Genomic DNA, 27,126 nt, shown 5'->3' on the forward strand with positions numbered 1-27,126 from the left:
CAGGAGCTGTGAAGACATGAGTCACTTGAAACTCAAGTCGGCTGGGGAAGAGGTGGGGTACGTCCGGGGGAAGCGGGAGCTGAGCCGAGAACTGGAGTGAGCAGGACGCAGCAAGATGATAAAGCGTGGGAGGAAGAGAAGAATGTGACAACACAGAAAAGCCCGAGGGCAAGAGAAAGAAGAACAGGGCTGGGAAGCAGAAATCGGGTTACTGTGGTTGCAACGCAGAGTCCAAAGGGGCAGAGCGGTGAGGGATGAGAGGGAGAGGTGAGCCGGGGGCAGACAAATGATTTCACAAGTCAGGTTACAGGGCTGCAATTGCTCCTGAGGATTACAGGCAGCTACTGAACTCTTTAGAACTCTGTTCTAAACAGAGCAGGGACATGATCAATTTGCTCTTCAGACAGATAACCCCTATGAGGAAAATCGGTTTGGTTGGGAACAACACGGGTGGCCAGAAGAGTTGGTGTCTGTAGAGGAGGCAAGAAATAACAACGGGTGGAGAGATGTGAGAGACGGAGGAGGTAAAGTGTGTGACTGGTGGCATATGGGAGATGAAGGAGAAGAGGGTTCAGGATGACTCACAGTCGCTTAGATGTGGGTGCCACTCATTGGTTGGGGAGAGAGAAACAGAACAGGGTGAAGACAATTAATTGAACTTGAGATACGTGGGATCTGAGATGCCCGGTCAGCTGTCTACATGATGTCAAATGGGCCAGTGGATATGTGGATCTGGGTGTCAGTTGTGAGTCATCCATGCTGGAGATGGTCTCAGTTGATGCCCTCATGGGGTGAGATGATGCTTAGGGAGAGGGTACTGAGAGAGGACCTCTAGGGTTATTCCTGGAGAGACAACCAGAGACAAAGAACCCCCGGGGAGACTCAGAAGTCATGGGAAGAACGGGGAAAGGAAAATCAACCAGATAAATAGAGGCAGGCATCATGTTGTGTGATGCTAAGAAACGAGAAAGCTGAAGCCTGAGAAGCATCCTTTAAATGCAGCACCACTATTCCTGTTTTCGGAAACCAGGAGCAACACAAGGTGAGTGGGCTTGGCGGGGGGGGGGGGGGGGCGGTAAAGATGAGGAAGCAGGACGAAGATGTGCTCTCAGGGTCTGGCCATGAACAAGGGGACTGAGGTGATTGGGGGCTGAGATAGATGCAGGTTATGGAAGGAGGTTTTCTCTTGTTACCATGTTCATTTAAAAAGAGGAAAGACTTGGGTGTTTAAATTCTGATGAGAAGGAGCCAGTAGATAGAAAAGAATTTTCTGGAACAATACATTGAGTAAGGTCTCTGAAGAGACAAAAAGGGATGGGATCCTGAACTCATTGGTCGTTGGTTTTGTATTCATGCATCCCGGCCGCCCCCCCCCCCCCCCCCACAATTCACAGGTACACATCTATCGTATTGCCTCTTTGTGGGCCTTTTCAACCTCCTTTGCGATAGCTGTGTATAATGAATTTCATGCAGGCAGGAACTATGTCTATCTTACTCAGCACCGTATCCATCACATCCATAGTAGCTGCTCAGTACACATGTAGTTAAATATAGCAGGTGATTCTTAGTATCTTTATAATGAAAATTTTAGGAGAGAAGACTTGGCATAAGGGCTAGAGGCCATAGCATGTTATTTCAAGGCCTCCAAGTGTCTCGTACTTAGCAGTAGATCAATAACATCCTTTTCTAACTCAAACCTTAAGACCCTCTCAAGAGGCAGCATGGTTTAGTTTAATGTCCAGTCTGCTGCCTTTGGACCCAGCAGGCCTGGGTTATTCGACCACTTATTAGTAGTGATGGGCCTCAGGCACATTGTTCTACATATCTTAACCTCAGATTCTTGATCAGCACAAGTCAGGGGGAAGACAGGCCTGAGGGAGAGGAGACAGGAGCTAGAGCAACCCCACAGAACATCAGAACCTTCCACAGGTTGTTAGGGAGCAGATATTCAGAAACAAAGTTTCTCAGGATTCAGTCGAGAAAAATCTAACAGAGCTCTGCCAGATAGATATTTTCACAAACTTGCTTTGTTCATAACTAAGAATGACGTTTTATATCATCACTGAGATGGTACATAAGATGTTTCTCATAAGCTCTGGTAGTTAAGCTTCTGGTAGACTCTCTGTATCCATCTGTGGTAGACTGATGTTTTCCCAGCCCAGCTGAAATACCACACAGCTTGCAAGTAACAGAGCTAGGACTCAAGTCTAGATCCAACGTGAAAACTAGATCTCACATCCCTCCCACAAACCTATTAGGAAGATATGGAGAGCCCATGGAACAAAGGGCAAGATACTGAAGAGGCACTTGACCAAAAAAAACCAAAAAACATCCAATAGGTAACAAATGTGTGTGCTGATGCTCAACATCATTGATCATCAGGCAAATGCAAAGTAAATCCACAAGCAGAGACTTCCAAACCCTGGAAGAAGCACTAAAACAGGAGTTGCTGGATTAGCTAGGCGTCTCATCCATAGAACACGGGAGTCCCTATGGAGTTACTCTTCAGTTTACCTGAGGCTGTATCTTGGAACACAAAGATCTGAATGAGCTGGAGTTGAAGGAATTTGCATGTGGTCTATGGTGGAGCTGATAACTTGCCTTGGTATGGTTTGGTCCGATTTATCTATATTTGCAAGGTATAGTGCAAGCCCTGTTGAAAATCTGATTTTTCTGTTTCGGTTCTCATTATTCTCTTCACAGTCTAGCTGCCAGGAGGGCACATTTTATCTTTATTGCCATATATCTATACACTATATATTAATTTGAATTTTTTAATGTTTATTTTTATTTGTGAAAGAGAGTGTGAGCAAGGGAGGGGCAGAGAAAGAGGGAGACATAGAACCTGAAGCAGGCTCCAGGCTCTGAGCTGTTAGCACAGAGCCTGGTGTGGGGCTCAAACTCACGAACCGAGAGATCATGACCTGAGCCGAAGTCAGACACTTAACCAACTGAGCCACCCAGGAGCCCCTATGCTGTGTATTAATATTTGCATGTATATTCACTGAATTGTACACTTATGACACATGCACTCTGTTGACCTATGTCGTACTTCAATATAAAGTCATGAAAAATAAAAAGCCATGAATTTCTCAATCCTACTCTGCCACTCTTCATCTTCCCTGATTTCTCCCCACTGCATTGCTCTACCTTTTAGCCCTGTGAACTGGTGGACACCTTGGCTTCTACTTAAGCCCTCCTCCAAAATGTGGCTGCTCTGAGTCTACACATCTCCCCTGAGAAAGCAGGTCCCCTGTCCTCTCCTACACCTACCTTCCCCCTTCCCATGGGAAACCCCTTTGGCTATGTGGGACTTTCCCACAACCCCTTACTGTGGCTCATTTTAGATTGGCAGTCTACATATTGGGTTCATTTTCCTCTCATATTCTGTATTTCAAAATGATACTGATATGAGGTTGCACTGTTTATTGTAGAAACTTTCCATTTTTTTTTTCTACATGATATTTCAGAATGGGCTTTTTACTACATGGGGGAGAAAAGAATAAAAAGCTTTTTTTAACCAGAACTAACCAACTAACTAACTTCCTTCCTTCCTCCCTCCCTTCTTTCCTTCCTTCCTTCCTCCTTCCTTCCTCCCTCCCTTCCTTCCTTCCTTCCTTCCTTCCTTCCTTCCTTCCTTCCTTCCTTCCTAAATGTACATACCCTGAAATAACATCTTGATCTGAACAGAGGAAAGTTCTTATAACTTATCTAGAAGTGGTTATGAAGCTAGTATGAGAAGCCCCCATGATTATTTTTAAGATTGCTCTGCTGACACCTACTGGACAGAATCTCTTACCAAACACACAACACAAGTAAAGCAACAAAGATTCCTTATTCTAATTGTGATACATGAACTATTTTTTTCAAAGAATAAAATGGATGAGATTAATTAATTTTTAAACTTTTGTGTGAGTCCAAATTAATTTTCTTTATTCCTTTCTTTCCTTTTTTTCTTTCTTTCCTTTCTTTCTTTGGGAAGAGAATATATAAAGGTCAAACATTTCCAGTTTTTCAGCTTGGAAAAAAAAAAGTACCACTTTTCTTTAATACAATAGTGAATTGAGAAAATCTTTTTATACTTAACAAGCTGTATCTAAATTGTCATATTCCTGCTGGTAGATCTCCCAGCTTAACAAAAATGGATGAGATGAAAACATATTTTGTAAATTAATCAGCTGGTTTCCAATGAGAAGTTAATGTGCTCTCCTCAGCCATTTAAAAGGCCCTTTTAATCCCAAACAAGCACTTATGACCATTGGGAATTCCAAACCAAACAAGACTGTTATTTAACAGTTAACTAGAGGTAATAAAGCTATACTTCTTAAAGCTATAATTTTAAAGACTTTGATAAATGCATAGCCACAATGCAATTTAAAATGTACTTAATTTAAACATTTAATTTTTTAGCTGTAGGGGGAGGGTCCAGGAACCAGATTGACAAGAAATGTCAGAGTTGTGCCTAGAACTCAGAACCTGAATCCCAGGCCAGTGCATCACGCAGTGTCTACTGTATCACTGGACCTTAATTGTGAACTTACGGTTTATCCTATGACAGCGACGATTCGCATTATATTATGGATTAACAACATTCCTTACTTCAACTCATTGGTTTATTAGATGCTAACAATGGAGCATATCATCTGGTGACAAATTTGGGGAAAAATGTATTAGTATTTATTGAGGCATAGTCAATAACCATAAATTTAGCAGCTTAAGACAACACCTACTTATTGTCTATAGTTTCTGTAGATCATTTCTGAGGTCAGGAGTCAAAGCATGACTTAGCTGGGTCCTCTGACTCAGGGTCTCACGAGGCTAAAATCAAGATGTTGGCTGGGGCTGTAGCCTCATCAGAGGTTCAACTGGGGAAGGATCTGCTTCTACTCCCTCTCAGGCTATTAGTGGAGTTCACTTCCTTGTAGCTGAAGGACCAAGGGCCTAATTTTCTTGTTTTATAGGACAGACTCTTGCTCTCAACTACAGATGACTTCCTGGAGTTCCTTGTCATGTGGGTTTCCCTAACATAGTAGCTCACTCCATGGCAGCTTGTTTCTTCAGAGCCAGCAACAGTCTGCAAGATAGTGCTACAGTTTTATGTAACACCACCACAGAATCATGTACATGTAATTGCAAACATCTTGTCTCCTTTGCCACATTCTATTGGTTGGAATCAAGTAATGAGTCCTACCCACACATGAGAGGACACCAGGAGGCAAGGATATTGGGGACTACCCTAGAATCTTTCCCCCACAAAAGAGATATAAAAATACCAAACTCACATTCAGATCCAACTTGCATTTAAAAATAGAAAAGCACCCACATGTATAATTTTGTCTTGAAAATGTGAGTGTGTGTATACTTAATTTAACAGAAAACAATACTTAAGTGCTGCTGGTATCCTTCCACAAATGAAACACCTCCTGTGAAGGGGCCTAGAGTAATGGAACCTGTAGCCAGTAACCATCAAAAACCACAGGTATATTCCTATCCCTCAAATGGGGGTGTGAATGCTCTTCAGGGAGAGATAATAGATGTGGCAAAAGAAAGCTTATTTCGAAACAGCTAAAAAATAGGCAAAAGACAAAAAAGAACAAAATAAATCCATTTGCATGAGCCCTATAGACACATGACTGTTTTGAGTTTTAAAACTAATTATTTCATGGAAAGTACAGCCAAATACTTATTGCTGATAGTATACCACATTTTTTAACACCTATTTCAATTTTCTTGATTGCATTTTAAAATAAGATACGTTCGAGAAGCTTCTACCATGCACCAGGCAGTTACAGTTTTGTCAACTTATTTGTCCTCCATTAAATCTTGGAATTCGTGGACTTAGATTTGAGTAGCACCACAGATAGCACTAGAACAGATGCAGGGAATGTTTTATTAACGCATATAAGCAAAGTGAAGTTGTCTCCTATATTGATAGAGTTTAGCTATGGCAATATGCAAAAGCAATTTTGCAGGCTCTAAAGATGAGTTACAACTAATTAAGCATTGACTCAGCCAGGTTAGCAAACTGCCAGATTGATAATGGATATTCAATAAATCTCATTTAATCTCCAAATAACCTTCTAAGTCACGGTATTACTCTTACTTTATAGATGAGGAAACCAATGCTTAGAAGTTAGGTAGCCAGCCCAAGGTCAAGCAGATAATGAGTGGAGAGTTCTGAGTTTCTAACTACTGCCATTTCTCTCATAGAACAGCTACCCAATATTTGCATTTTCAATTAATTTATCTTTTAAAATATCTAAAAGAAGTATCATTGCTCCCAACAGATAGGATTTGCCAGAATTAGCCAGAAAGCGTATACATGTGTTTCTTTTAGGTCAAAGAGTGTGAGCACTTCACAAAAATATTCTTAAAAATAACCAATGGGTGAAGAAATAAATGTATGAAAAGGAAAATGTCCTTGGTTACCCAAAAGTTGCCATGACACTGATCTGCTGGGACAGGAGATCTCAAGTTGACATCTTGGCTCTGAGGGTCCACGAGTTCCTTGGGGTTGTAGGAGCCAATCCAGGGGCCACCTAAAGAAGCTGTAGGGCTCTCATGACATGAAGTACATGGCAGCAAATAGTCCTCTATTTACTCTATTTACTCTGTGTGTATAGATGGCAACTTTTTAAAAACTTATTTATTTAAATTCAAGTTAGTTAACACACAGTGTCATATTGGTTTCAGGAGTAGAACCCAGGGATTCATCACTTACACGTAACACCCAGTGCTCATCCCAAGAAGTACCCTACCTAACGCCCATCACCCATTTAGCCCATCCCGCACCCAACACTCCTCCAGAAACCCTCAGTTTGTTCTCTGTATTTAAGAGTCTTTTGTGGTTTGCCCCCCTCTATTTTTGTCTTCTGTTTCCTTCCTTTCCCCTATGTCCAATCTGTTTTGTGTCTTAAATTCTACATATGAGTGAAATCATATGATATTCGTCTTTCTCTGACTGACTTATTTCACTTAGCATAATACACTCTAGTTCCATCCATGTTGTTGCAAAAGGCAAGATTGCATTCTTTTTGATTGCCAAGTAGTATTCCATTGTGTGTGTGTGTGTGTGTGTGTGTGTGTGTGTGTGTGTATACATATATATATATATATATATATATATACATCTTCTCTATCCATTGTATAGATGGCAGTTTAGACTTCAAAAACAATATCCATTAAAATCAGTTAAGGAAGGATAAATTATTCAATAATTTTGGGGAAATAGATCCAAAAGATAGCTCTATTTCATACCAAAAACAAGTTCTCATCACATTAAATATAACTGTAAAAACATAAAAAAAAAGTTATACACTTGTATGATGAAAAGACTTTCTTAGCATGTCACTTAGGTAAATGCATGCATGTGCACACACACTGTAGACACATTCTATTGTTCTTTCTTGTCGGCATTCTTTCCTTCCTTTTTTTTAGTAAAAGAAAACCTCTGATGCTTTTAGAAACCATTCCTTCCTGTTGCTCTGTCCCCATGACTCACCATCCCTACCCTCCAGTTCTAGATCAAAACCAAACCTGGCCCATCAGAGCCACATTCTTCGAGCCACTTCACATTCATGGAGATGTAACCTGAGCCAAGCTAGGCAAAGTCTTCCAAAGGCTTTGTTGGAGTTCTTGGGGAAAAGACTCCCTTTTCAGGGTCTTGGGAAACTAAAGATCTAGTAAGTCAGAACCTGCTGATGGAATGAAGCAGGAGAGGGAGGGGAGAAGAATTGAAGAGGGAAAGGAGGACAACAGAAAAGATAAAGAAGGAAATGAAAGATGAGGGACAAAAAGGGAAAGGCAATGATCAAGAATCCTCCCTATGCAACATATCTTTGAAATAGATTGTTTTAACTTTGGGATTGTATTTGAACCCCAAAATTATTTTCAATTATGGAACAGAAGGGAGCTACCAATTTCCAAGGGTTGAATTGCTTTAAATAGCTATATTGCTATATCCAATCTTGCTGTGTTGGGGAGTCCCTCAAAATTAAGGCAGAAAAATGGTCCACTGATGGGAGTGAAAAATACTTTCATTAAGAAAGGAAGCTGAGTGTATGTGTTTTCCATTCTGTTTTATCCTATACAGAAGTCTACCTAAGAACCCTCTTCATTTCCCTTCATCACTCTTTATTGAAATTCATGGACTTTAAAAGAACCTTAAGGATAATGAGGAGGATGTGATTTATTATTATTTAGGGAATTTTAATGATCAGAGAAACCAAGAGCTTATGTTAGCATAAAATACTTAACATTACATTCTGTATTTACCAAAACAGATGCACAATTATGTCAACTAATTTTTACTTAATCCATTGTTGGAATAATTTATTTATGAAGATTAACTTGAGTAACATTGCAATCAGTAGGAGAACAGGAATGGGGGGAAAGCATAAATAGTATAAATAAATAATGAAGTGAAATAAATAAATGAAAGGAGACTATAGAAACAAGTCAGTGCTGTGTGTTCTCCCTTCATATTAAAGAAGAGTACAAAGGATCTCATGTGCCAATGTCACTGAAATGTGGAATGGGCTGAGCTCCTGGCTTTCAGGGAATGGCTTTATTTTTTTTTAATTTTTTAATGTTTATTTATTATTATTATTATTTTTATTATTTTAATGCTTATTTTTGAGAGAGACAGAGACAGAATGCGAGTGGGTTAGGGGCAGAGAGAGAGGGAGACACAGAATCCGAAGCAGGCTCCAGGCTCTGAGCTGTCAGCCCAGAACCCAACACGGGGCTTGAACTCACAAACCACGAGATCATGACCTGAGGTGAAGTCAGACGCTTAACCAACTGAGCTACCCAGGTACCCTGGGAATGGCTTTATTTTACACCAGCCAACAACTGTCTTCAAACATTTTCTGCCCACATTCTTGTCCCTGCCTTTTTCCAGTATTTGTGGAAGAATCCATCATTTTCTGGTCATTTTCAGTTTTAACAACTTCATTCAGGAAACTATTAAGGGCACTTATTCTGCACTCTTCACATGTCCAGGGAAAAGAACGTCCACTGAAGGAAGCCCTTGCCTGTCTCTGCTACCTCCCCCAGTACTTCTTGAATAGCAGTTGCCCAATATTGCCTTTGACTCAGTGGATGGGTTAATTCTGAGATAATGTTTTAGGAAAGCTACATAGGACACAACAGAAGACTTATTCTACAACCAGCTTTATTTGTAAAATGTTGAAATAGTGATATATTTTAAATCTCCCTCTACCCAACTTCTGAATCAATCAATCAGTTATTTCAGACAGGAAACCAAACAAGGAGGAGGAATATTAAGTGTTGGCTTCTTGAATCCCAAAGACAATTGGGATGGATTTTTCAGTCATTAGAGTTAGGGTCTCATACTATATTTAATTCAAAACTTCTCCTCTTCCTTCACTCAGGTCTGACCCATTATGCTCACACCTCCAGTGGGGAAAGGAATATGGTTCATTCTTTCACTTTTGTCCTCTCCTCTATTCACTACGCAATGCCCTCCTTCCTGATCTCTGTAATAGCCTTACTCAGCTCTCCTTTCTCACAGCCCACAGTTCCCTCACCCTAGTAAGCTGCTGTCTCGGGTGGGCTCTTTCAAGATGGCTTCAGCCCAGTCACCCATCATGAGAGACAGTATGGCAACCAGACTCGTGGTATTTCATTTGCCATCCATGTGACCCATGTAGAAAATGGAAAAGCTAAAATATCAATATCATGTGGTTGCTGAAGGATTAAATAAATTAATATGCCTATTATATATATGTGTATATATATGCGTATATATATGCGTATGACGCATATATATGTATTAAGCTATATTATTTTGAACAGGGCATGAAGAATTGCATACCTAAGTGTAAAAAACAATGTGGATATTGGTAGTAAGTAATTAGAAGACCTGGTAGTTCCATCATAATGCAATAAATAAAATGGAAGAGCACAGAAGTTTAACAAAGAAAGCCAAGGAAAGCGACAGCCAAGGAGAACCCAAGGATTTCAGCCCTGGCCATGGTAAGGACTGTGTGCAAGCAACAGACTGCAACCACTCAGGAACAATCAGAACAGTTTGTGGGGTAAACTTGAAAGTACTTCCTAAGCCACATTGAGAAGCATTAGCAAAGGACAGAAGCCTTACTGGCTCAAGAGGCTTACTTGGCTCTACACCTGGCCAAATACTGATTGAAAAAGCAATTTCAACACAGAGGTGACTTCTAGGAAGCTTAAATTAAAATTAAATGACAGTCATCCCCAGTCTGGAAAACTGTGTGCACGCTCAAGACTGCACCCTCTCAGAGGTGACTAGAAAAGGAAGTTGCAGATATCTAGACCATGGCTGAATGTGGAACAAAACCATAAAATCCCTGAACTGTGAAAGCAGTCTCCAAGTCATACATATGTACAACGATAAAGCCTTACATATAATCAGGAAATTCTAACTGGCTGGAGAGCTCAAGCACGGACTTTGTCCAGTGACTCAGGAGCTGACTCAGGAACTACCTTAGGCAGCTACACTGAAAGACAAAAACAAGGGGAAAAAAATCTAAGCAGAGACTTCAGAGCCTACATACCACTGAGCAAACAGACTTCACAGATCGTGTTCAGCCAAGTCTCTAAACACATAATTGATGAAACAAAACAAAAGCAAGCCCTGAGGGGGAGGAATAGAGTCAGTATCCAGGTTCACTACAACTCATTATCTAAAATTGTCCAATTTTCAAGAGAAAAATTATAAGACATACAAAGAAACAGGAAATTATCCCGCATCCAGAAGAAAAAAGCAAGCAATAGAAATTGCCTTTGAGGGGATCCAGATGTTGGACTTCTCAAGCAAAGCCTTCAAGGCAGCTATTATAAATATGTTCCAATCAATAAAGAAAGCCCTATTTATTTAAACAACTAAAGGAAGGTATAAAAACAGGATGATTGATCACGTAGAGAAGATTAATAAAAAAGAAATTATTAAAAGAATCAAACAAATTCTGGAGTTGAAAAGCACAATGCTAAAATGAGGGAAAAAGTCTTCAAAGGAGTGTGTATTAGTTTGCTAGGGCTTCTATAACAAGAGATCACAAACTGAGAAGCTTAAACAACATAAAGTTGTTGCCCCACAGTTCTGGAGACTGGAAGTCTGAGATCAATGTATCAACAGAGTTGTTTCCTTCTGAGGGTCATAAGGAAGAACTCTGTTCCATGCTTCTTTTCTAGATTCTGGTGGTTGGCTGGCTTTCTTTGGTGTTCCTTGACTTCTCCATCACCCCAATCCTTGGCTTCACTTTCACGTGGTTTTCTCCCTGTGTGTGTGTGTCTGTGTTCGAATGTCTCCTGTTTATAAGGACACCATTCACATTGGCTACGGGCTCACCCTATTCCACCATGACCTCATCTTAACTTAGTTAATGCCATCTGAAAAACTAGTCTATTTCCAAATAAAGTCACATTCTGTGGTGCTGGAGGTTTAGGACTTTATACATACAATTCAACAGAATGCAAAAATAAATTTGATCTGATGGATGAATCCACAAACTTGAAAGCAGATCAACAGAGATTGTGAAATCTGAAGAACAAAGAGAAAAAAGAACGAGGAAAAATGAACAGAGCCTCAGAGAAATGTATCAGCAATCAGGCCAATATTTGCATAATGGAAGTACCAGAAGGAGAGGAGAAATATATTCAAAGAAATAATTGGAATTCTTATTGCAATTGATCAGAAATGGATTGGAATTAGAGGGTTGGGGTGGAGAGTGAGAAAACAGGTGGAAGCCAGGAAAGGAGGTGGGGTAGAAAAGTGGCTAAAACATGTTTTATAGCAGCAACCTCTGATCGACTTTAATTTGTTACATGCTGTACCTTGTTATTCTACTACCATATAACCCAACTCTTCAGCAAAAATCTACTTTCCACAACAACATATGCGATGAGTGTTGGGAAAATTAAGGAAAAGAACCATGGAGATGGAGAAGAAAGCACTGGGCACAGGTACTAAACAGAAGAAAGATCAAGAAGTCAAAGCCAGAGTTGACTGAGCCATGAGCAGTCAAGGATCGTCTGATAAACTGCAAGAAATGTTGGGCTTCACGCTGCATTAAGGTGGGATTTAAGCCAGTTTTAACTGAATCTTCAGGGACAAGGAAAAACCAGACAGATTGCAATTCTTACTATAATTTCAACAATGGATAATACAGTTACTGCCCAAATTGTACTAAGAGCTTAATGGAAAAAGAACTGGGTCTCAGTCGTGTTTTCTTAACTTACCACATGGCTTCAAAACACATCTAAACAATGAGTTGCAGAGCATATAGGTTCATATTGCTTGCCTCAGATAAATGCGCGTGTTCTTTTTCCTTTCAGGGTGATTTGATTCACATCACATTTTTGCATACCTAGGGGAATAGGAGTAAGTTGAATTTACAACCGTGAGGTCTGCCGTAAGATCATTTCCCCATCTTTCAATATGAATCTTCTCACCAGTGGGAAAGGATTCCAAACTGCTTGGCTGCGGGCTCACTTCATAATACATCAAAGCCTCAGCCGTATCCCAGCAGCGAGCCATTCCAGAAGGGACCTGTCATTCTCATCATCTCCAATGTCTTCAAAACTTGTGTACTCATTTTGTTCAATGTGAACTCTTTTGTATAAAAGATAAACACTCTTTAATAAGGATTCTGTACATCTTAGATCTGAGACAATCCATGAACGGTAAACAAGTGCATGTGAGTGAAGAGAAGAGGGAGCTGAATGCACAGGGACGTCTTTGATTGAAGGGAATTTCAGCATCGGAGATTTTATATTTTTAGTGTCATGTACCATTGCAGCTGTCTTTCTTTCCTCGATAATAATGGAAGGACGGCCTTTTTCTTGAATGGGAGATCCTAACTGTAACATCACCCTTTTTCTCAGAAGAGAAAATTATCTTTCCTAGAGTTAATGAGCAACCTGTAGCTGAGACTCAGTGAGGCCAAAGCACATCTGAGAAATGAGCCATGTAGGCTCTTTGACCTTGAGTGAACCTCAAGGTCAAGGAGTAACTGATGGAGAAAACGTTTGTGTCCAAGCTGAATTTCAGGGTGAGCTGATAAGGACTAGTTCGGATTAACGCAGGGGAAATGGGACTGAATCCTGAGCACCCGGAGGAATGAACAGGAGTGCCAGGAGCACACCATTTACTGCCTGTGTAACCTTGGCCAGTGGCAAAGTTAACTTCTGTGCACTTCCATTTTCTCTTATGTAAAAGGAAGATAATACTTTTTAACTTCATAAGGTTGTTCTGGGGATAAATGAGACGCTGTGGGTAAAACACCTGTAAGCTAACTTGGCAGAGAGAGTGGTTTTTTTTCCCCATTGTCATCCCCAACTAATAAAATAAGTCTAAAATAAAATCTTTACAAATAAGGATTGATAATTCCTCGTGAATATCAGTTCTAAGAACAGTGTGTTTGTTATACCAAACATGATGTGGAGAATTCACGAGCACAATTTATGATGGAAGGAGATTTGCAATGAAAACCATTTTTGATGCTCCAATGAAGGACACGGAGGGGAACACGCCTGTCACCTAGAAGCATCACACCTAATATCACTTCCAGAGAAGTTATTAATTTAAACCAGCAAACCAAAGCTGTTGAGAGACAGAAAAATGCCACAGAGCCCGTAGACCACAAGCAGGTCCCCACCCTCTTGTGGTGCGGTGTCTGCTTGTCAGTGTTTTCATCTACGCAAATGAGTGGGAGGCAGAGGGCAGGGGTTATCCCCTTCCGATTCTAATTGGCACTTGCATTTTCTGCAAAATAAAAGTCATTTCCAGCAACTGTCAATTTCAGGCAAAAAGTCAATTGCTCAAGCAATTGACTAAGTGCTCCTTTCAGCAAGTCTACAGAATTTATCTAGGATGATACGATACAGAAATGCTGTTTCCAGAGAGCCCCGTAGGGCCGTACTGAGTACCTGACTAGTTTGGAGAAGCCTGGAGTACACTAGAAACTCTTGGGACTCACGAGAGCTGCAGGGAATTAGGTTTCCCTGGGTTTCGAACGAGGGCATCAGACATCCACGGAGTCAACCACCTCCTGCACTACAAAAATGCTCCACTGAAAATTCCGGAAGGCTTTCTGGGAAGGTGAAAGAATAGTGTGAAGTAAAACAAACAAATGTCTCTTCAATTTCGAGTCTCTATCTCATAAAAGTGATAATTTTATAGTTTATCTGGCATTTTCTCATGGTTAGAACAGGGACAGCTTTCTTCAACAGCCATCGTTGGCATTGGTGGTACATCAGAGAGGGTTAATGGTGCCACATGGAAAAGGCAGATCCGGCCTGGATTATAGGATCCACCCCTGCTAATTAAGTGGCTTTAAGCCAGTTACCCAAACTTTTTAAGTCTTGTGTTCCTCATCTGTAAAGTAGGTGCTGACGATAATCCGTACATGACAGAATATTGATGAGTGTTAAGTAAATTAATATGGAAAAGAACTTTCTGAAAGCTTAATGTTCAGGCAAATCAGTAGGAATCTTAGTAATGCAGAGTCTGACTGAGAAGATATGATTATGCATCGTAGGTATTTTAGGGCTGCTGGTGCTAGAACAATCTTTTTAGTAGTCAATCTTTACAGATGTTGTCTCAGGCTTGGCACATTGTAAATATTCAGTAAATGTTAGCTTTATTATGATGATTTTTACCCATTAAAAATTCCAAATCAAAAAACTCTGCATGTTGGCCTTCCTTTCAGCTATGGAATGCCTCTGGAACTCTCTACTAACCCTCGGGAGCAGCAACGTTCAAGAAAAGTTCGCATACAGTGAAAGTAAAATCACATCGGGGTAGTAGGCTGCATATTCTCACCCAAAGAGATCGTGTCCTAATACTGGGAACCCATAAAGGTTACTTTATAAGGAAAAGGGTCTTTGCAGATGTGAGTAAATTTAGAATTCTGAAATGAGATTATCCTGGATTATCTGGGCGAGCCCTAAATGCCATTACAAGTGTCCTCATAAAGACATTGACTGGGTGGGGCTGGGGTGGGGGGCGGATAGATTAGATGCACATACAGAGGAGAAGGTGATGTGAAGAAAGAGGCAGAGATTGGAGTGAGGCGGTCAGAAGCCACAGAGAAGCTGGCGGCCTCCAGAAGCTAGAAGAAGCAAAGGATCCTCCCCTAGAGCTCCCACAGGGCACAGCCCTGCTGACACCTGGACTTTGGACTCCTGCCTCCAGAACTGTGAGAGAAGAGATTCCTTTTGTTTTAAGCCTCCAAGTTTATAATAATTTTGTTACAGCACTGGTAGGAAATGGATGCAATTGGTTGAAGATACAAGCGAGGTTGTGAATATTTCAAAAGCTAAGCATTTGACAGAGTAAATTATTTTCTCTTTGCTTAAAGAAAGGTCCTGACCATCACGAAAAGCATAAAGAGGCTAATGGCATATTAGCAATGAGATTTTATTTTAGGGAATTGGAAAAACCCTATATTCTGCACTTTCTTTTTAATGTCTATTTATCTATGCTGAGAAGAGAGAGATAGAGCAGAGGCAAGGGCAGAGAGAGGACAGAATCCCAGGCAGGTCCATGCTCAGCGAGGAGCCCAATGTGGGGCTCGCTCCCACAACTGTGAGATCATGACCTGAGCCAAAATCAAGAGTCAGACACTGAGCTAATTGAGCCACCTAGGTGCCTCCCACTATCCTGCTTTTATGTAAAATACAGAGTTTCAAAGAAAGTTATCCTTATTATAACCATGAGAAAATGCCAGATAAACTATAAAATTATCACTTTTATGAGATAGAGACCCGAAATTGAAGAGACGTTTGTTTTACTTCATACCATTCTTTCACCTTCCCAGAAAGCCTTCCAGAATTTTCAGTGGAGCATTTTTGTAGTGCAGGGGGTGGTTGACTCCAAGGGCATCTGATGCCCTCAATGCCCTCCAGGCCCTGGAAGAGGCAGGATTCGCCTGTGCTCAGCCTTTCACATCTTATTTTAAATTTTTTTTTTCAACGTTTATTTATTTTTGGGACAGAGAGAGACAGAGCATGAATGGGGGAGGGGCACAGAGAGAGGCAGACACAGAATCGGAAACAGGCTCCAGGCTCTGAGCCATCAGCCCAGAGCCCGACGCGGGGCTCGAACTCACGGACCGCGAGATCGTGACCTGGCTGAAGTCGGACGCTTCACCGACTGCGCCACCCAGGCGCCCCCAGCCTTTCACGTCTTAAAGCACACTGCCTCCCGTCCCTGCCAGAACTGGAAAAGACAAATGGGCTATTTGGTCTTCACAGACCAAACCTTGTTTTTCAAGTTTAACCACATGTAAAAAGCAGTTTAAAAGAAAAAGCTGGCAACCCAGGATTCTATACACAATGCAAAAAATTAGGTGAAATAGAGATTTTTTTTTTTTTCTGGACAAAAGGTAAAAAATGCCAGCAGAGGTGTTCTTCTTCAGAAAGTCCTCAAAGAATTTCACCAAGCAAAAGCAGTATGGTAGCAGATGCAAACTTAGATCTACACAGAGAAAACTGGAGATAATGGAAAAAGGTAAATATAAAAAATATTCCTATTTGTATTTTTATATATTTTTTAATGTTATATTTATTTATTTTGAGAGAGAGCAAAATGTTATATTTATTTATTTTGAGAGGGGCAGAGAGAGAGAGAGAGCGAGGGAAAGAGAGAATTCCAAGCAGGCTCCATGCTGTCAGCACAGAGCCACATGAGGGGCTTGAACTCACAAAGCATGAGATCATGACCTGAGCTGAAACCAAGAGTAGGATGCTTAACCAACTGAGCCACCCAGTCACCCCAAGATACTTCCATTTTGAATCATTCTAGAAGACATCTGAGACAAAAATAGCTACAATCATCATGGGGCTTCTAACAGGTGTAAAGGTAAAATGGGTAACAATATGGCAGAAAGGATGGAAGGGAGGGATTGTAAGGTCCTGACCCACAAATAATATAATTTAAAAGTAGGCTGTGGTAAGTAAAAATATATTTTGTAAACCCTTCTAAAAGGAAAACTGCAGTATACGCCTGTCAAAAACAGCAAGGAAGACTTTATTCGAGACTACAGCAGTAGGTGAAAGAGACTGAACTCGACTCCTTGGAACAAAGGGCAGATCTTTGAATATGGGGCTGAGCTCAGGGAAAAGTACCCGAGGACATTGAGAGAGGTCTGTCAGTGAGCTTGGGCCATGTGTGTTTGCCAGTTGTTGCTTGTTGAAGTTCGGCTCCTCCCCTCCTACAGAGACTGGGAGACAGAGGCTCTCTACCCGTCTCAAGGGTTACATTTCAAAGGGATGGCTCCCAGGTCCTTGAAAAAGACGGGTATCTCAAAGGGGCAGAGAAAAGATTTATATTTACAAGTTTTGTAAAGTAAATGCTCTTAACAAAAGGGAGGTCCAGATGCCCAGAACCAGGAAGAAACCTGTTTCATGTTTAACCAACCTGAAGGAAATGGTAAGGCCAGCTGGAAATTGGTTACCCTAGAAATCCTTCAAAGCAAGAGAGAAAAATGAATGACCTTTAACTAATAAGGCGATACTGGAGATCAAATGGGATCATAAGCAACACTCCATCCAAAAACAGGCAGAAAAAAAGGAACAAAGAAGAGATGGAATAAATAGAAAACAAGTAGTAAGATGATAGGTTTAAATCAAACCATAGCAATCATCACATGAAAAATAAGTGGTCAGTACACCCCAACTAAAACACAGACGTAATCTGATTCTATGAAAATGAAGACTGAATCAAAGAAGCCCACTTTAAAAATAAAGACACAGGGGCGCCTGGGTGGCGCAGTCGGTTGAGCGTCCGACTTCAGCCAGGTCACGATCTCGCGGTCCGTGAGTTCGAGCCCCGCGTCGGGCTCTGGGCTGATGGCTCGGAGCCTGGAGCCTGTTTCCGATTCTGTGTCTCCCTCTCTCTCTGCCCCTCCCCCATTCATGCTCTGTCTCTCTCTGTCCTAAAAATAAAAATAAACGTTGAAAAAAAAATTTTTTTTAAATAAAGACACAGAGGCGCCTGGTGGCTCAGTCGGTTAAGCGTCCGACTTCGGCTCAGGTCATGATCTCACACTTTGTGGGTTTGAGCCCCGCATGGGGCTCTGTGCTGACAGCTCAGAGCCTGCAGACTGCTTGGGATTCTGGGTCTCAATGTCTCTCTGCCCCTCCCCTGCTCACTTCACACTCTGTCTCTGTCTCTCTCGAAAATAAATAAACTTAAAAAAAAATTTTTTTAACCAAAAATAAAGGCAGAGATAGGTTAGAAAGAAAGAAAATAGAAGGATGGGAAGATATAATCAATAGAAATCTGCAGTGGAAATATTAATATCAAACAAAGAAACATCAGAACAAGGAATATTCCCATAATTAAGAAAATTATTGGGGCGCCTGGGTGGCACAGTCGGTTAAGCGTCCGACTTCAGCCAGGTCACGATCTCGCGGTCCGTGAGTTCGAGCCCCGCGTCAGGCTCTGGGCTGATGGCTCAGAGCCTGGAGCCTGTTTCCGATTCTGTGTCTCCCTCTCTCTGCCCCTCCCCCGTTCATGCTCTGTCTCTCTCTGTCCCAAAAATAAATAAATGTTGAAAAAAAAATTTAAAAAAAAAAAAAGAAAATTATTACACAATAATGAAGGAGTATCTAAAAACAGAGTTTCAAAATCCACCGAGATATATGGTGTCATATCTGCAGCACTGGTACCATATGGGAGCTTGCTAAAACTCAGGCCCCATCTGGGCCCTACTGATTGTAATCTGCCTTTATGACAAGATCCCTATGTGATCCGAGGGCAGATTAAAATCTAAGAACACGGATAGAGGGCATTATACCACATGTCTAATAAAGAATAAACACTCGGGTGTCACAACGTGTACAAAGACCAAATCATTAGGTTTCCCACCTTGAATATATACAACTTTTAATTTTCAATTACTCCCCAACAAAGCTGAAAAAAGTCAATTAAAATAGATATTCCGCCACAAACCCTCCCATGTAAATATAAATAAGATAAGAGAATTCAATAAACCCATAAGCAACTCAGTCCCGTCATTACAATCTTTTTCATTGTTTAGAAAAGAATCTTGGCTTCCTGGGTTCACAGAGGAAACAGAATTCAGCAATGTAGTTTATAATAAACGTTTGAAAGGTAGAGAATAAAAGAGAGTATTGATATGAAAAATATTCTAATACCAGTTTTTAAAGGTAGTTTTTCCATCTCAATTATCTTTAGTTATGTAATTGCTCTAAGCTGTTTGAACCACAAATAGAAGGTTCCCAACTACCTTCTTGATGAGAGTTAATAGTCTGAACTCCTTTATACTTTCAAATATGGGTTCTGGCTCCCAGCTGCTTTAAGGAGAGGCCCAGCCCCTCCCCCACATACTCTGACTTTATTAGATCCTAGTGAGGCTCTGACAGCAGTATTTCTTTGAAGGTCCCCAAATGACTTTACTGTATAGCCAGGGTAAAGAACCTTTAACAAATTAAAGTTTAAAAAAAAAAAAAAATACACAGGAGCATCTAGGTAGCTCAATCAGTTGAGCATCAGACTCTTGGTTTTGGCTCAGGTCATGATCTCATGGTTTCATGAGTTCAAGCCCCCTATCGGGCTCTGTACTGGCAGCACAGAGGCTGTTTGGGATTCTCTCTCTCTCCCTCTCTCTCTGCCCTTCCCACGCTTGCGCTGTCCCTGTCTCTCTCAAAATAAATAAGCAAAACTTTTAAAAAATAAAGCAAAATAAAAATACACAAAAGTAGTAACTCTGATTGCGATCCAATATCTGTTGTTTGTTTTTCTTCTCCCTTTTGTTGTCATTTCATATAGATGGTCACTGGTTGCTGAATGAAATAAATCATCTGTCTCATCAGTCCGGACAAGCACGAAGAAAGAGCAGCGTCGTCTGACATCCACAGTGTGAGAAGCAGCATCAGAAAGCAGCATTAAATGGCATCTTAGTATACCTACTTAGTACATTTAGGACACACTATGCAGAGAGAGACTGCAGAGGTTCCAAAGCTCTACTTTGGAAGTGACTTACAAACACACAGCAAAACAATCAAGATGAAAGAAACCCCAAGAAATCAGTTCTCTTTTAAATTGAAAACAAGCAGGAAATGGCACTGATGGACCTAAGCTGGGCTTAATGGTTTACAGTGGAAGATGGCACCCGCTGACCCTCAGGGTCACCTCCTCACAATGCCCTCAGGCCGGCTGACGGCAGCCCACCCCTCTGCTCCTTCCATGACTTGACCTGTAACAGGTAAGGGAGAGCAACTTCCCTTGGCCGAGCAGTCCTGACCTAGGCACTCTCTGGTTGTCTGTCACTATTGTCCTTCACAATAGCCTCACGTGGAAGATTCTGTATCCATTTTGCAGATGAGGAAACAACGCCTCAGAAATGCTAATCGACTCTGTCAAATGTGTCCAGCTAGTAAGTAGCAGATTCAGGGGATGAACCCATCTGTGGGCTCCAAACGCTCCTCTTTCTCTGGTCACCCTGGATCTCGCAGGCATCCACAGTGGTCCAGAAAGAGTGTGCCCAGGCAGCCAGCTATCTCAGAGAGGAAGGAGCTTTCCAGGCAGGACCTCCAGAGACTAGAGTTAGTCACACTCCTATTCCTACGGTTCCCCAGATGATGATAGCCACCACCAGGTGATTTGAGCTGGTCAAATAGACGGTAAAGGTGGGAAAACTAGAACCTTCCACTGAGTGGGGCTGGAAGTAAGGGCTTGGTATGGGCGCATGAGTTGGCGGGGGGGGGGGGGTGGGTATCAGCATCCTCACTTAGAATCTCTGACTCCTTCCCATGAATGTTTTGTTCCAGAGTAGGCTCAGAGTAGGCCCTCGTGACTAGTGTCGTGATTATGCATAAAGATGCTCATGGTTAACAGAGCCTTTAGTGAGCTGATCAGAGCCCAAATAATATCACCAAATGGAGTGATTAATGAGGCCGGAGATTCCAGGTTTACGACTATCGTCCTGGGGTGCCATTTGGTTTGGACATTCCTGAACTTCTCATTTTAGAACAAAATAATAGTAATAATAATTCTATTGAAATAGGCCAGGATAGGTTTGAACCTCCAGCTTCTGTCATGGGTGGTCTCATGGTGAGATGCAGAGTTATCCTTTTAACATGGGGTTGAATTTGAAAGACAACCTGTAATATCAATGGGCCCCACATTATAAAGATGCTTCCATAAAAACTTTGGCTGTGTTTCTGGAAGGGCAGGAGAATAGTCCAGGCCAGTGAAGCATTGCATGCAAAGGTCTCTTTAAGTCTAGATCTCTATCTAAATGCAAGTGTTCCTCCAAGGGCATCTCATCTTGTCATCAGCAGTTCAAGCTGCTGAGAGCCAAGGCTATGACTAAAGGTGACAACAAGGTGGAGGAAAGAGTCTTTATGCAGAGACACAATCTGAGGGTTTCACAACTTGGCAAAGGTTTGTCCCAGTCTACAGAAGACTGTAAACCATCTTGGGATTTACATTAGAGGCTGCAGATCCTGTGAGACCAAGATTCCCCACAAGGGCTTCCCTGAAGCAGAGACTGTGTGCCAGGGACCCTATCCCAGTAGAATCATGAGGACGTCACTGCCACAAAACACAGACCCACACCATCGGCGACAGTGTAACAAGGCTCTGTCTGGTGTCATCTTTCCCCGGAAGATCATTATAAATCATTATAAATTAGGAAGAGGCTGGCATGAAATTGTATTGCTAAAGATCTACTTAACTCCCAGATGATTCCTCATTCCCTTTTACGGTTCATCTAAAGACCCACTCATATGATATAAAAGAGGGATATCAACTTTCCTGAAATCAGCTAGTTGATTTTCATTCAGGGACAAGACATTGATTTTAGAACATTTCATATTTGTTCTATGTGCTCTACATAATACACATTTATATAAGTAATAGTATACTCCCACCTAAAAGCGAACGTGATAGTGTTAGCAGTGTTCAAAATAATTAAATGTGCAATGATTCTATACCTCCAACATCAACTTCAAAAAAAGTTGTCTCACTATTTTATCTATAAAATAGATTTATTTTAAATCCCAGGTTTATCTATAAATTTCCCTTCCTTACCTGGTATCAATATGGGGTCAAATAACGTGCTCTGTTTTTTCCACTGAAGACCGTTAGTAGACGTTTAGCCTGGGGAAAACAGCTTAGGAAAACAAACAACAAACACATAAAAATAAATTAAGTAGGCGAAAGCAAACTGGACATTCTCATTACTGATAGCTCCAAATATGTACAATTTCCTGTTTTCTAGCACAATCAAAATACCCAGAAGAAGGGGCGCCTGGGTGGTTCAGTTGGTTAAGCATCCGACTTCGGTTCAGGTCATGATCTCATGGTATGTGAGTTCGAGCTCCGCATCGGGCTCTCTGCTGTCAGCATGGAGCCCACTTCAGAACCCGTGTCCCCCTCTCTCTCTGCCCCTCCACCACTCGTGAGAGCTCTCTCTGAAAAATAAATAAAAACATTAAAAAAAAACTAGAAATGGGCGCCTGGGTGGCGCAGTCGGTGAAGCGTCCGGCTTCAGCCAGGTCACGATCTCGCGGTCCGTGAGTTCGAGCCCCGCGTCAGGCTCTGGGCTGATGGCTCGGAGCCTGGAGCCTGTTTCCGATTCTGTGTCTCCCTCTCTCTCTGCCCCTCCCCCGTTCATGCTCTGTCTCTCTCTGTCCCAAAAATAAATAAAAACGTTGAAAAAAAAATTTTTTTTAAATAAATAAAAAATAAAAAAAATAAAAAAAAACTAGAAAAAGATTTTTGTTTTCCAAGAATATGATTCAGCTTACAATGACCATCTTTTATAAAATTCCTCATTTGTACTCCTAATAAATCTTCGAGATCAGAGGTATAATGCATCAGGGGATATAAGACATGAACAATAGCAATTTATTCTGTTCCTGAGACACTGAAAACATTTTCCCTATTCACAAGAATAGCAAAAAAGTTTCACTGGGACCATGCAAATGATCACTTTTCAAATGATAAAACACTAAAATGTTTTATAAGCTCTTTTTCTATGGGTCCCCAGGGATTTGCTTTAAGTATTTGCGTAAATAACTTATAAATGGATACATCAGAGTGGACTGAGTGGAGCAAGGACAGCCTCCCCAGAGCGCGTCTTAAGCTGCACCCACTGTAAAGGGGAGTGCTCACCGTCGGCAAGAGTACAGGTGTCGCTTCATAATCCCGAACAAGTCTCCCCATTCGGTGACTTTCCAGGTCGTCTCTTGCGTGTCCTTCAGCACGTTTAATCTGTCTCCCTTCTCAAGGACTCGTGAACACCGTAGGTGACCTTCTTAAAACTGACTCCTGCACAAAGTAGTGGGGAAAGTTCAACTGGCACGCCAGGCAACTCTGTGATTACACTTGACACGAATGTTATGCCTAGTAGCCTGAGGGAAGAAGATACATGAAGAGAGATACTAACAGGAACCATAAAACCTTACCAGAGCAGGGGCAGAGCATCGTGCCACATAGCATGTCTTGGTTTCGTCCGCGTGACGCACAGCAACGAGAAATACAACATAATAGCACAATGAAACACGGTATTCGGCGTTCAAATCAAAGAAGGAACAAGGCACCCAATCTTGGCCCTGTACGCGCCCAATATAAACTCAAACCTGGAAACAACTCAGCTTGCCTACAAATCCAGAGCCCTGCGAAACTAAACGGAGTCCTATGGAAGCCACACAAGTTGGCTAACAGTGTATACACTATACTCTTGGTTTTGGGGGTAGATTCCCGTGACTCATAGCTCCTATGACTCCTATGACTCATAGCTCACATACAATACCCAGTGCTCATCCCAACAGGTGCCCTCCTCAATCCCCCTCACCCACCCTCCCCTCCCTCCCACCCCCCATCAACCCTCAGTTTGTTCTTAGTTCTTTTTTTAATTTATTTACTATTTATTATTTTTTATTTTTTCAATATATGAAGTTTATTGTCAAATTGGTTTCCATACAACACCCAGTGCTCATCCCAACAGGTGCCCTCCTCAATGCCCATCACCCACCCTCCCCTCCCTCCTACCCCCCATCAACCCTCAGTTTTTTCTCAGTTTTTAAGAGTCTCTTATGGTTTGGCTCCCTCCCTCTCTGTAACTATTTTTTCCCATTCCCTTACCCCATGGTCTTCTGTTCAGTTTCTCAAGTTCCACATATGAGTGAGAACATATGATATCTCTCTTTCTCTGACTGACTTATTTCACTTAGCACAATACCTTCCAGTTCCATCCACGTTGCTGCAAAGGACAGGATTTCATTCTTTCTCATTGCAAGTAGTATTCCATTGTATATATAAACTGCATCCACTTTATCCATTCATCAGTTGATGGACATTTAGGCTCTTTCCATAATTCGGCTATTGTTGAAAGCGCTTCTATAAACATTGGGGTACAAGCGTAAGGCACTGAAATTATAACATTAGATCGTAACACTGTTGGCATTTTGTAATAAAAACTTGAATCCAGGGGATAAAAAAGCTTTTATTATTATTATTATTATTATTATTATTTTAGAGAGAAAGAGAGAGCAGGAGGTGGGGGGAGGGGCAGAGGGAGACAGAGAGAGAATCCTAAGCAGGCTCCGTGCTCAGTGCAGAGTCTGATGAGGGGCTCTATCCCACGACCCTGAGATCACAACCTGAGCCAAAATCAAGAGTCACACACTCAACTGACTGGGCCTCCCAGGTGCCCCCAAAAAGCTAGTTTTTAAAGGCTCATTTACTAATTCATTGTCTTGATCTCCAGAATGACTGCTAATAATCACATTGTAACAATGTCCGAGGAAAAGAAACCTGACCCTCCTCCTTATCCACCATCCCACCCCACTCAGGATACTTCTTCCCACCCTCAGCTTCCTGCCCTCCCACCGAATCTCTGCATTTTAATTTCTTCTCTTCCAAATGAAAGAGTAGGATCCAACCCACAAGTGCCGTCTGGCTGGCTGCTCTGCGGTACAGCTTTTCCAGGCAGAAGAACAGAACTGGAAAAGCCCCTGGGGTGCAAACTGGCCCGGCAACATGTTCCGCTCTCGCATCGATCAGGTTCATTGTCTCAAATGTAACACAGAATTAGACTCACCATTTTAAGATACGTAAGAACATGTTCGTGGATTCGGGGTCTGAGCCAAGCTCATCTCTGATTCTAAAGCTGACCTTGAATTCTCTCCTGTTTCGTTGTGGACGTATGTGTGGATGCTCAACATCTCATGTTGGATACCACAGAGGTCAGTCAATTGAGCAGAACGCATAAACTTTGAAAATTACTACAATGAAACACTACAAAAATTACAAGCCAGAACTACAAGATTTCCTCATGTTTTCATCACCTACCGATTTGTTTATTGGTCTTCCAAAGCATTTGCCCGATCTGGAGGACCATATTGTGAATATAAGGGTACCATTCGTTTACCCGTAAGAGGCATTATTTTGATGTGTTGCCGGGGGCTACTCATCAACAGTCATCAGCTGCACAATATAATTTTTAAAAATCACCCTGAGGGGCGCCTGGGTGGCGCAGTCGGTTAAGCGTCCGACTTCAGCCAGGTCACGATCTCGCGGTCCGTGAGTTCGAGCCCCGCGTCGGGCTCTGGGCTGGTGGCGCGGAGCCTGGAGCCTGTTTCTGATTCTGTGTCTCCCTCTCTCTCTGCCCCTCCCCCGTTCATGCTCTGTCTCTCTCTGTCCCAAAAATAAATAAACGTTGAAAAAAAAAATTAAAAAAAAAAAAAATAAAATAAAATAAAAATCACCCTGAGTACTTGCTTGAGAAATGTATTTAAAATGTGAAAGTAGTTATGGACCTCACTGGGGCCAGACATGGGGAAAAAAAATGTTGCAGATTTAGGGGTGGAGAGGGGAAATAATGTCTTCAAGAGAAAACTGCTCATGTATATATATTTTATTTTTTTATCGCTACTAAAGATTCTTTTGCTGCAACAGATCTGTAAACTACATTATCAGTATACATTAACGTATCTAAATTTTTATAATTCTACACTCTGGAACAGAAGTTAGCACTGGAAAAGATATTGCTGACACTGTGCATTTTGTCTACACTGGGGAATCCTGCAAGCTACTTCACTATAACATTTGTGGTTTTCTCGTCCTGTCTCCTAATGTTGAATTCTTTACAAGACTTTTCCATCACAAATAGCATTTAACACCAAGAAGTCCTTTGCACTCCAGTGACTTAGAAACACGATTTCCATCAGTCACTACTCTGTGGCTGGCAGCAGTCAAACAAGGCTTGAAATTTCATTAAGAGAGCGGCCCTCCTCAGCTCTCCCCTCCAGGCTGGGTTTTCTGTCATCCTCCCTTCCGGCACTGTGCTCATCTCCTCTCGTTAGGGAGCAAGAGAGGAGTCCCCAGCACTTGCAGGTCTGAGATGTTCTCCCCCTTCTGCAGATCTAAGTTTAGATGTCACCTCCCCAGAGCTGCCCTTTCTCGTGGCCCCATCAAATTAGGTCTCTGCAGGGAAAGAGCATCCGTGGTAGAGAGGCGGCTCAAGAATGCCCGGGCTGTGGCTTTGCCGTGTCCCCTGATGGGGACGTGGCCTCATTGATGTTGAATTGGTTCCACGCTTGCCAACATTTCCTTAAAGAGAAGCTCAGAGAAGCCAGAGGTAAGGGGGATGGCGATGTAAGCAGCACGCGTAACAGGACAGTTCCAATGTGGCAAAGTGTTCTCTTTTGCTCCATCCTGGAAGGACCTTACTTGCACAGAGGGAGTCACCGGCAGCTGCAAACCGCACAGGAGAACCAGAGGACCAGGAAATGCCAGACAGTGGCTACTTCGGCTCAGGGGAGCTCCTTGCTGCTGTTACATTTTGTGTCCTCAGTCAAAAATAAATGGGGACGCTGCAGTGCGGCTTCTGCCTGCTAATCCACGACACCTGAAGAGCCGTGGTCCCTCCCGCTCCTCTCACTCATAACATCTGGCATTTCCCTTCATAGTGCTAAACTCCCAATCTGCATACTTTCTTCTCTGTCCCTCACACACGTGTCATATTATACAATCATACACTGAGATCACGTGAAGTTACGGACCTGAATAATCACCTATTTTCTGTGTCTGGTCTTCTTGCGTGAAGTCCACGAAATCAGGGAATGTGACCGTTTTTTCCCCACCAT

General features: G+C 41.9%; 1 long non-coding RNA gene across 2 annotated transcripts; it reads left to right on the forward strand.

Moving 5' to 3' along the window:
- Positions 1–25,490, forward strand: LOC121042766 (uncharacterized). 2 transcript variants are annotated; one of them, XR_005796432.1, is made up of 3 exons: positions 1–1,042; positions 19,799–20,234; positions 24,784–25,490. It is a non-coding gene; the product is annotated as an uncharacterized LOC121042766 (long non-coding RNA). The 2 variants fall into 2 exon arrangements; XR_005796431.1 differs by lacking the exon at positions 24,784–25,490 and adding an exon at positions 22,254–22,302.
- Positions 25,491–27,126: the final 1,636 nt, after the last annotated feature.

Source organism: Herpailurus yagouaroundi, unplaced genomic scaffold, assembly GCF_014898765.1.
Source record: "Herpailurus yagouaroundi ecotype Mexico unplaced genomic scaffold, PumYag 29, whole genome shotgun sequence".
NCBI classification, from domain to species: domain Eukaryota; kingdom Metazoa; phylum Chordata; class Mammalia; order Carnivora; family Felidae; genus Herpailurus; species Herpailurus yagouaroundi.